Below are 11918 nucleotides of genomic sequence, written 5' to 3' on the forward strand. Positions count from 1 at the left end.
TCTGGTGTAGTGACCTCTTTTGGGCGCCCAGATCGTTCAGCATCAGCTGTGCTCGTACGGCCACAACGAAACTCGGTAAACCACTTATGAATCGTTCCAATCAACGGTGCAGAGTGCGGGTAATACTTATCCAGCTTGGCCTTGGTCTCGGATATCGTTTTCTTGCGAAGATAGTAGTGTTTGATCAATACTCGAAACTCAGATTTTTCCATATTAAAAAAAACTCGGAGGTTAGTCTCTTCTCAGTGCTGTAACTTGTAAATGCGTAAACATAAATGGCTGAAGTTTTGACAGGCGTCATTTGAAGGATCAAGCTCGACGAAAATGGTTCACATTATTGAATACTAATGCCATCTCTTAGAATTTTCAGGTACTTATCAGACTGCCTAGTAAATCACACATAATAATCTGTTTTTCCAGAAATTTCACCAAAGATTATGTAACTCACACCTGCATCCATAAATAACACATAAGATTTCGTATTTTGCCCAGAAATTCCGATTTTTCCAGCAATTTCACAAAAGAATATGTCTTTAACACCTGCATACAATAAATTATACATAAGAATGTGCGTTTTACAATAATTACATAAGGGTCCACGCCTTTCAAAGGCATAGACTGAGTAGATGTCATGCAGTGTGCGAAGCAGTTATATACCAAAAGTACATGATTTTGTTCACCAACCAATTGTGATATTAAGTAATAAATTACGCAGGTGGTTGTAGAAAAAACACGGTGAAAAATTCTGAAAAAATCCTTTCAAAAAGTGTAGTTACACGATAATACATCTGACGACTATATTGAAACCAAGAAAAGTATTTTGGTCAAGTTTTCAGAAAATCAGGCAATACAAAACCACCATGAAAAGGATCTCACCATTTTTAGTTTTGTTTTGTTTCTTTACGCAGAGATGAAGGACCGAAGATACACCAATTTTTTTCGAAGTGGAGAGTGATTATTGGAAACGTGCGTATATTCCTTTGTGATGCTAGTGACAATATAACGAATTGAAAATTTTATTAAGGTTGCTCCTGAAAATCAAGACGAAAAAAGATGGGTCTTCGAACGCATTGTATTCCAAATTTACTTGATGCAAAAAGCAGAAGTACCTGTAGTGAACATTCAGCTACACAATAAAATTTAGACTAAAGCAATTTTTTTCCTTTGACTTGTACCTGTTGAAAAGATAGATCTTTCGGAAACTATAAATTAGACCTGATAGCATTGAAGATTGCGTGATATTCTATAGATGGAAAAAAGCCTGTTCAACTGTTGTTTCACATCATTTATGTGGACCAGGCAGAGGTCTAGAAAATTTTCTATGAAAAGTTTGACGATCTCGGTAACAGTGTCGATGAACGAATTTCAAATAGTGACCCTTCGATTTTCAATGTTCAGTTTTCCCTCAATCGTCCTGAGTGTAGTATATACCAATTTTTAAACGTTAAAAACATGGTGAGAGTTGAGGAATTAATTTATAGCCTGATGGCTCTTGCTTATTGCCTGACAGACGCGGAGTGTTTGTTATATCTACACAACATACTTGCAACTTGTCCTGATGAGATATCCCGGATATCCCATCTTTTGGTGTCAAGCAGTGCGCTACGCTTGGCATACAACTTGGACATTGAGCGAAGTGCCGTATTAGCGCGAGATCTTTTAGGTATGTGTTTTTGTGACCATTTTCAAAGTTTGTGACATGTGTGTGAATCCGTTTTTTGTTTATTTTTTTACATGTGTAACGTTTTTTTTTCTTAAATTTTAGAGTTCGCGTAAAGGCTTCATCGTCAAGTCCTGCAGGTTACTCGCCTGCGTATGAAGATGGCGAGGAAATACCGGCCTGCAAACCTTGGCCCGAGAATGAGGAGATTCATCGCAATGAGCCTGTAAATGAGGATGAACCACCAATGCGTTGGATAGGTCATTAGGAGGAAGACCGCATGTATGAAGATATCGAATCAAATAGTAGTGAGATATTCTCTGCAGATGCTGCTCAAATAAATGGTAAGTTTTTAAAATAAATTTTTCAAACATATACTTTTTTAAATAGAGAATGTAAAAAAAACATTTTTAAAGCAGATTATTTGAAACAAGAATATCGTTAAAATTGTGATTATTGTAATCTTTAAAAATAATATAGGGGAATGGATCATTTTGTCGAATTAAAAGAAAAAGGGTAAAATATTTCAAATCTAATTTGGGATAAGAATCATTCATTCACTTCCATTGATTTAAAGGAGTACGAACATTAAAAAGATTTTCCTTACGATACTCTCGTTCAAAATGATCTGTTTTAAAATAAATGAATAACTTAAAAATTAAGATAGAAAAGTTATCTGTTTATTCCCTTTTTATGCTGAAATAAGAAGTAGAATTTTGACATGTCATTCCACAAAATTATCCATTGAATTCTATTATTTCAAAAAGTGAATAAATATTTAGATTTCTTAGGATATTCATGTTTAAAATTCTTAGTTTAAAAATTAAATAAGTCATTACGTTGATCCAGGCTCCACAAACCATTGTCTTATTTTGTTTTTGTTGAAAAAATAAAGTGGAATTTTTACATTTAATTCGGCAAAACGCTTCCTTTACCTCTATTATTTATAAAGAGTACACAGAATAAAACATATTAACAATATTCATGATTATAATAATTTTTTCAAGAATGAATGATTTTGCTAAATTAGGTTTAAAAAAATTATTTCTTTTATTCTTTATTTTTTCTGAAATATTAATCAGAACTTTTTACCGGCAGTTACATAAAATTATTCATTAAATTCTATTGGCTTAAAAAGTCAATGATGGCTAAAACATTTTAAAAAAATTCTTGTTCAAAATTATCTGTTTAAAAAATAAATGAATAATTTGACAAAATAATGCATTCACTTCCATTATTTCTCAATAAGAGTATAAAAATAAAACATTTTAAAGACATTCTTATTTAGAATAATCCATTAAAAATAATAATGAATCAAGTCTGTATGAAATCACTGAAAAATAAGGAATCTCTGGATATTGTCAGTTATTTATTTATTTTTCGAATCACTTCGAATTTTTATTTTATTTGTTGAAACTTTGAAGAGTTTTTAAATATTAAAAATTTTTTTATGAAATTATGAAAATATTTTGAAAAGTTTTTATACTTGCTTAAAATTCAGATAGAAAAAATTTGAAATATTTAAAAATGATAATTAAAATATTTGAAAATCTTTCAAATCTTTCTGAAATATTTAAAAACACCGAAATATTTTTAACTTTAAAAAGATTTGTGAAAAGTTAAAAATATTTTTTAAATGCAAATTCAATTCAAAATTTCATAATTAAAAATGTTGAAATCTAAATTTAATTCCTATTTTTTTACAAACAACGTGAATTTAATGGCATTGGCTGATGCAGCTGCCGCGGAGCGATTGCGTCACATACAAGCCGCTGAGGAATCGATCGATGAAGATTCTTCAGACTATGAAGAAATTCAAGCAACAAATCAACCGGAACCTTGGCGACCGTAGCAAGAGCCAACAACTCTACAGGCTGGTGTTTTGTATCACTAGCAGCAGCATCGACACAAAAACTAGCAGCGGGAACAGCAACCACGTCAACCACAGCAACAGCAACAAGGTGAGAGAGTTTTTTTCTATAGTTTACGAGAATTCGCGGTTTTATCCAAAATTTAACCTTAGGGGTGTCGAGCTGAAAGTAACAATGAAGGAATCAGAAAATAATCTGGGCGGCGAAGTCGTGGAATACTGTGAAAACGCGATTAGGGCAATTTATGTTTATTTAATGGCAAAAGGTAACGATAGCGATAGGGTGGGTATAAAATTCAATTCCGATTATTTTAAAAAGGGTGGTGGGATTATAACTTTTAGACCTGCTCATCAGCTTTCATTTTCGGATTTTTGGAGAATATTATTTAGTGTTATTCAAAGTAACTAGGATTTCATAATTGATCAGTCCTTTACAATCAATTTTGATTGGGTAAAGGATGAGCACGGTACGTGTAGGAAAAACGTTCGTTTAACTAACGCGGATGTGAAGAAACGATCGCTTTTGACGATAGGCACTAGGGACAATTTGTGCCTACTTTGGTCCATCGTAGCTGCTCGGGTTTACGCCGAGCAAGGCACAATTTGTTCTGGTGCTCTACATCGTAAATGGCAGTCAGTTCGTTGTCAGAATTCCACCTCTCAGACATTATTAGCCAAGCAGCTTTTAAATTATGCCGGGGTAATAATTCCTGAAAACGGTTGTGAAATCGAGGAAATTCATAAATTTCAATTGCATCTTATTCCCGATAGGATTGCAGTTATAATTCATGAATTTTCGAACTTTGGAAAAGGTATTAAGTCCCCTCTGTATGATGGATCGAGCCTTATCACAGAAACGGGGCAGACTGTCTTACATAATTTAAATATTATGTTGAACGATAGGCATTTTTTCCCCAGTCTCAATTTAACCGCGGCAGCCAGCAGTGTGGGCTTTTGCATACCATGCAACAAGGCCTATGATAACCCGGTGGGTCATCGATGCTCACAAACATGCGCTGCTTGCAACTCGACACCTACATGTCAAACGAGTGCGGAAAATGTGCAAATACCGCAAATTAAATGCAACGCGTGCAATCGGTATTTTCATGGGCAAATTTGTTTTGAAAAACATCTTGCCCCAAAATCTTTTTCGGCAAAATCTTCAGTTTGTAATTCGCTGCGCATTTGTACCGGTTGCACGCGTTTCGTTCATATGTGGTCTGATAGAAACCACGAATGTGGGAAAAAATATTGTCCTAGTTGAAAATGTTGGCGTAACATTGTTGCTCAAAGAGTTTGTACTGTGTGTATTAACCAAGAAAATATGATGGAGATTTGCTGACATTGTGGTTTTCGACAACATATTTTCGAAGGTGAAACAGCAGTCGAACAATTTGTGGAACTTGTCACAAGGTAGCAAAGTAAATTTAGTCAGGTGATTTGCATAGCCTATAATGCAAAAGCTTTTGATGCACAGTTTATTTTAAAATAACTTGTGGAAAAAAAGGTACAAGGATTCGTCCCGATATTGTGACAAACGGCACCAATATAATTACGATGAAGGTGGGGTGTACCAAATTCATTGACAGCCTTAATTATTTGCACATGCCATTGAGCAAACTCCCAAAAGCTTTTGGACTCAATGATATTAAAAAAGGGTACATTTCCCCACCTGTTTAATACACCACACAGCGCGGTACATGGAAGAATAAAAAAGTTTTATCGTACAAAAAGGTGGATTTTCACCACTTTTACTAGCACCCATTATCGGTTCATTTCTTTCGAATCTTTTGTTAACGAGATCCTCGTAAACAACTACATGGAGCACGCAAGAAAAATGGTACTTGTACCTAGTGATCGCCTGTCACAACTCCAACTGCAACAACAAAATACCATAATCGCTTAACAATTTCCACAACAACAGCAGCAGCAAAATGATGCTCAAAATATTAATTTTTTTCTATCAACTACTCAAACACCGGGGAACGCTCTTAGTAGGTTGGATATGGAAATGAGTCAAATTTTATACTCGCCGTCGATGAAGGATAATCGTGAGAAATGGAAAATGTACCAGCATGTCCTGTACAATTTTTTTTTCTTTGCTGAGAAATTGTGAAAGCCAACTCCAGCAAACAAGCAAATGCCGAGTAATAAGATGCAGGAGGAGGAGGAGACGAATTATATGGTAAACGATACAACCGTAAATATTGAGGAAATTGTCTCGTTGGTTGCAAAAACATAAAAAATAAGGCGGAGTTATTACTAGATGAGTTACAAAATCGGGTGTAAAAGATAGACTATATTGGGATAAAAAAGGCATTGCCTTTATCGATGGACGTCGTGTGGAAAGTTCTAGAATTGTTGATCTTATAAATGACGCTTTACGACATATAAAAGAGTTGTCGTTCCTGGAAGGCTACAGTTTGCTAATTTCCTTCGCGATATATCCATACTGCGAGAACTCGTGGGAAATAGTCAATATTGGAAAAGTACGTGACTTTTAAATATTATGTCGAACAAAACGTCAACTCCATTTAAACACTACGATAAAAATAGTAAATCACAAAGTCAATCTTTAAATCTGTATACATCGGCGCTTTCAAGCGAGAACGAAGACGACGTCGACTATCAGGAGGGAGAAAACTCTGCTGGTAACGTCACATTACAAAATAATAATAAGACACCTGGAAAAAATCTTGGCTATCTTTTTGTCTACAAAAATGAAAATATTGAAAGATTTATACTATGATTCGCAACATCAGGCGTCATGCGAAGGCATTTAAAAAACTTGTATGTGCTGCGAAGAATAAGTTATCGCGTAAAGAGATTGTAAATTAGCTAAAAAGTCAAGATAGATTTAATCTTCATAGACCAGTCAGAAAACATTTCAGAAGAGCACACTATAATATTGATAATGTAGATGATTTATGGGAGGCAGATTTGGCGGATTTGCAGGCTTTAAAAACATACAATGATAATTATTCATATATTTTTGTCGTAATCGATTTATTCAGCAAGCATGGTTGGGTCGAACCACTTACAAATAAGTCTGCAACAGAGGTAAAAAAATGCGTTTACTCGTATTCTAGAGAAAAGTAATAATCGCGCACCAGTTTGCCTGCAAACTGACAAAGGAAAAGAATTTGTCGGTGTGAGCTTTCAGAAATTTCTTCAAAATCGTGAAATAAAGTTTCGAGTTTCACGTGTTCCTACTGTCAAAGACGCAGTTGTCGAGCGTTTTAATCGCACTCTTAAAGAACCTATGTGGCAATATTTTACCCACCGAAACACTCACAGATATCGATATCCTTCAATTACTGGTAACATCGTACAATAACACACGCCATTCTAGTATTGGTATGCAGCCATCTGACGTTACCCTAGAGCATTATACCCTAGCATTTATCGCACGAAAAAATTTACAACGACGCTATTTTAAAAACAATAAAAAGAAAAAGGTTAAATATCGGGTTGGCGATGTGTACGCATCAGTCGTGCGCGTGGCACCTTCGAGAAAGGATATGAATCGGGATGGAGTGAGGAATTGTTTATTATCAAACGGATAATAACGTGGAGAACATACTCACCTGTTGTGTATGAATTGGTAGATTTAGCTGGTAAAGTCATTGGCGGACTTTTTTACGAATAAGCATTAGCAGATGTCAAGAATAAGAATGTGCACAAATGCGAGTTTATTGTTGAAAAAATAATTCAAACTCGTGGAAAATGTTATAAAAAACAAATTCTCGTTAAATGAGACAAATATCCTGATAAATTCATTTCTTGGATACATGCTTCTGAATTAAAAAACATCCAAAATGAACAAAGATCAGTTTTATCTTATTCTACCTAGTGATAGTGGTATGAAGTATTATCCCGACAATACAATTACACATTTTACAAAGCAAACGCCTATAGAAATTCGTTTACAAGGTCGTTGGGCAGTTGCTCTCACAATGATTCAATTTCCACGTTCATTTCTTCATGTACGAACCTGGGAAGATGTATTAGAAAATCGACTTGTTCTCATGTTCAATGATGATCTATATCGAGAATATCCTGATAAAAAATATGATTTCTTTGACAAACAAACGGATGATTAGATGAATAGTACGGATATCATGCAAATATTTAAATTGCCGAGGATATATAATCTCCAGGTTGAATTGCCGAAACATTTTTATAAAACGGTGACAAAAAGACAAGAAATTCTGACTCTGTAAATGAATTAGGCGTGCAATTAATACAACACCAGAAATCAGCGAACGCGTTCGGTTAAAACATGACCAGCTAAACAATAAGTATGTTACAGTGGAAAAAATGTGTAAAGATGATTGTAAACGAGACAGTAGTCTTTTTCTTGCAATCAGCAAGAAAATTTCGCAAATTCTCGGCTTTGCGCCTGAAACAGTATTACCAAAAGATTCTTATAAGGCGTGTCAACCAGCGAGTCTCACGAATGGATTGCCTGAAAAACTTTTTGTATATTGCGATATTTCTGAACCACCCATCGTCGGAGATGTAAAATCGCCACTTTTGAGAGTTGTGTCTGTTGATTCGAAAAAATATTCATTTGGTGCCACACAGGTGTCAGGCTTTTCAGCAACTCATTACATACCTCTAATAGACACAGGTTTTCGGACCATAGAAATAGATATTAGGGACCATCTTGGATTTCCGATACCATTTGAAATTGGTTCGTTGCCAGTGACACTTTATTTTAAACGAATCGACTAGTTGCGAAGTATCTTTCATCAAACGAAAAATGACTCTATACGACAATTATTACACGAATCAAGTTGGTAGAGGACTTCCACAAATTTATATTGGATCTCCCTACAGTTTTCTCGGTGGACTCTTTCGAAGGGTTTTGCCATTTTTGACTCGTGGTGCAAGCGTAGTCGGTAAAGAAGTGCTACGTACGGGTATGAATGTCATTGACGATTTGAAACACAATATTTCGTTAAAAAGTACCGTGAAAACACGTCTTGGAGAATCTCGAAAAAATTTTAAGAAACATGCGATGGAGAATGGCTTAAAATCTCATGAGTGGTTCAGGGTATAATTCGCTGCTGAAAAGACAGAGACTTCAGTCTTTCGGTGAACTCGGTGCATCGCGTATCGTGAGTAAAGTCAACAACAACTCAAGGAAGAAGAAGAAGAGAAAGAAGAAGAGTAAGGCGAAGAAAGTAAAGAGATTGTCAAAAAGCAAACTGAAGCTGAAAAAGAAGAAGTCTTTCTTACATTCACACTCGTGTGAATGCCTTAAATCACAACTGGATCTATTTTCTCTACCACCAACTCAAACGTCGATAGAGGGTTCTCAATGGGTTCACTACAAACCTATCTCATCACTCACTAACGATTCACCAATGTAAAATAGCCCCTGTTAATAATATACTAAACTCAATCTTTAATCAGGTGGATGTATATTTTAATCAGAAATTAGTATAGCCACCAAATAATGCTCATGCTTACAGAGCATACATTGAAACATTACTCAATTATGTACCAACCGCAAAATCAAGTCATCTGAGCGTCTTTATGGGTAAATGATTCGCCCGGGCAGATGAATGGTATTGCTGATGAAAATAAGGGGTTTAAACTCCGTCGCGCATATTTTGGTGCTGAAAAAAAATTGATTTGATTGGTCATATACGCTGTGATGTCTTTAATCAGGGTGAATTCCTGTTGAATGGTGTTGAGATCTGGCTACGACTCGTACGTTCCAAAGATGCTTTCTTTCTCGTGGATCCTACAGGCGGGGCATCTATTCATATTGAAGAAGCAACCCTTTTGGTTCAACGAGCAAAGATTAGTCTTGGTATTTTACTTGATCACGTAAAAGCACTAGCTCAAGGGACAGCTAAATATTCTATAACTCGAGTAGAAGTAAAAGCACTAAAAATTCATGCTGGTATACAGAGCAAGACTCTTGATATTGTCGTACTTGGACAACTACCTAAGAGAACAATCATTGGATTTGTCGACAATGCTGCATACAACGAAAATTTATTGAAACCCCCATTTAAATTTCAAACTTACAATACAAATCACTTGTCATTATATGTGGACGGCATGCAGATCCCATCGAAACCTATTCAACCAGATTTGACTAAAAATAACCTCTACGTTGAGGCATACCACTCGTTGTTCGTGGGTGTGGTATTCATTTCCTTAATGAAGGAAATGCCATAAATCGTGATGATTATGCACATGGATTCTGTCTTTTTGCATTTGATCTTACACCGGATTTATCAGCACATTGCTACTCACTCTGGAATCTTGTCAAGCATGGATCTTTAAGAATTGATGTTCGTCTCGAGGAAGCACTTGCACACCCTATCAATTGTCTGGTTTATGCCGAGTGCGACAATGTTGTGGAAATTGACGGTTCAAGACAAGTTATTGCAGACTACAGCAATTGATCTAACGTAAAAAGAAAATAAAAAAATAAATAAAACCAGGTCAAACACGTATGGAATCCAGCTTTACAACAAAAAACACATCTCTAAACCGGTCTGGGGTTGTCAACACGTGCCACTACACGCACACGTTCAAACCTGCCTGTCAACAATAATATTTGTACAAAAGAGGTACGTCTAATCGGATTTAAACTCGTCGAAACATGAAAAATGCACACCCTCAAACACACCTGTCAATCGATTTTTCGTGTGGAAGGGGAAAGCTGGTATATCTACAACATATATAAGCCGCCAAGTTTTCAGTCATATCCCTGCACTGGTAAAGAACACTTGCAACGTCCTACATCGTTCCAATCATATCGTTTTTCATCGCAGACCTCGTCCTCGTTGTCAAATCTGCAATATGGTTGACTATGTAATCGAGATTCAAGGCTTTCGCGATCTTCATGACAATTTTCTACCAAAGGAAGTAGCTATCGTCACACTGGATCATAAGTTTGTCGCTCACTGGATCGCAGCACCATCTCATCCCTTTTGCGAACTTTCTACCTGTGAAAAATAACAAAACAATTTGCTATCAAGATTCTATCATGGAATCAAGTGGTTCGAAGGAGATATCTCCATGAAGTTTCTCTACTCCAATCTCCGAGATGTAGCCTAATCTGCGGCTACAATTTACACACGTGGGCGTAAAAAAGCTAAACTACTACAAAAAATAATGAGTAGGAAAATTATCTACATGGAAGAACTGTCATATCCTACATTCAAACAACTATCAGACAAGCGAGAATATTGTTTTCATCATGGAATCAAAAAGGAGGATGATTACGCCTGTGCTCTAAACAATGCCATGAAAGTCAAAAGATGGTTTGTCAAACAACGAAAAGATCAAATACGAATACTAAACAACAACAAAAGAACAGGCAAAACATGTCAAAAAAAAACCTTTGCTATTCGATAGCAGATCGAGGACGAGGACTGTTATCGACGGAGAAGATGACAAGTGCTTCAATTGACGGGAGCCCACACAATCGATGTGTATCCGGCTGATCAAATACCGAAAACTTGCGCATGTCCTGCAGCTGTCATTATCAACACAGATGACCACACAAAACCTGGCTCGCATAGAGTCGCCATCTTCGTCGGGAGCTGAGAGAGAGGAATATTTTTCGACAGTTACGGTTTACCGCCCCTTATTCCTCGACATCTGCATCGTTTACGAGGAAACTGTACCCTCTTCAAGTGGAACATGAAGCTACTCCAGAATGCCTCTTCGAATGTGTGTGGTCAATTTTGCATTATGTTTCTGCATTGTATGTGTAGTGGGTATTCTTTGCGCGAGTTTAATGCACTTTTTTCTCACAATCTCTTGAAAAATGATCAAATTGTCTTGCAATTTTATAAAAAGCTATTGGCCAAACATAAACTTACCTATAAAAATGTATCAGGAAGTATAAATGGTGGCAGTGGTAGTGTATGCTCACTACATTGCTGCAATCGGCTCGAACCTTGTGTATAGGCATGTTATTCGAAACTTGCTTCTTTGTATCTATTTTAATCAATGCTTTTTTTTACTACATATATAGAGTATAGTTATTATATAACATTTGCTTCATCAATCATTTCTTTTCTCTTTTATACAGAAGAATAATGTGCTTACTCTCCCCGACTAAGAAAGTATATTCTTTTCACAACCTCGGAATTAGCCGAGAGACAAATTGACGTCCCAACGGCACGAGTACCATTACCGAGAGTCGAAACAATCTCCACAACAACAAATGTCGAAGAGGAGATTCGTCATGAGATTCGTTCCTTGAGCCTCATCTTCGATCCAGCACCCATTGTCAAACACGCACCGGTTGAAAAAGAAGACAACACCTTCACGGAACATGAGCAACAATGGATGCAAGTGACGAAGGAAAAAAATGACGCTCAGATGAAGGAAGGAGTTTACACCGTGAAA

General features: G+C 36.2%; 1 protein-coding gene across 2 annotated transcripts in view; it reads left to right on the forward strand.

The window, feature by feature from the left end:
- The window catches only part of LOC117177326 (homeobox protein OTX2-A-like), a 643707-nt gene that overhangs the window by 42691 nt on the left and 589098 nt on the right, over nt 1-11918 (forward strand). The gene's annotated exons all lie outside the window — the stretch shown is intronic.

Source organism: Belonocnema kinseyi, chromosome 7 (assembly GCF_010883055.1).
Source record: "Belonocnema kinseyi isolate 2016_QV_RU_SX_M_011 chromosome 7, B_treatae_v1, whole genome shotgun sequence".
NCBI classification, from domain to species: Eukaryota; Metazoa; Arthropoda; class Insecta; order Hymenoptera; family Cynipidae; genus Belonocnema; species Belonocnema kinseyi.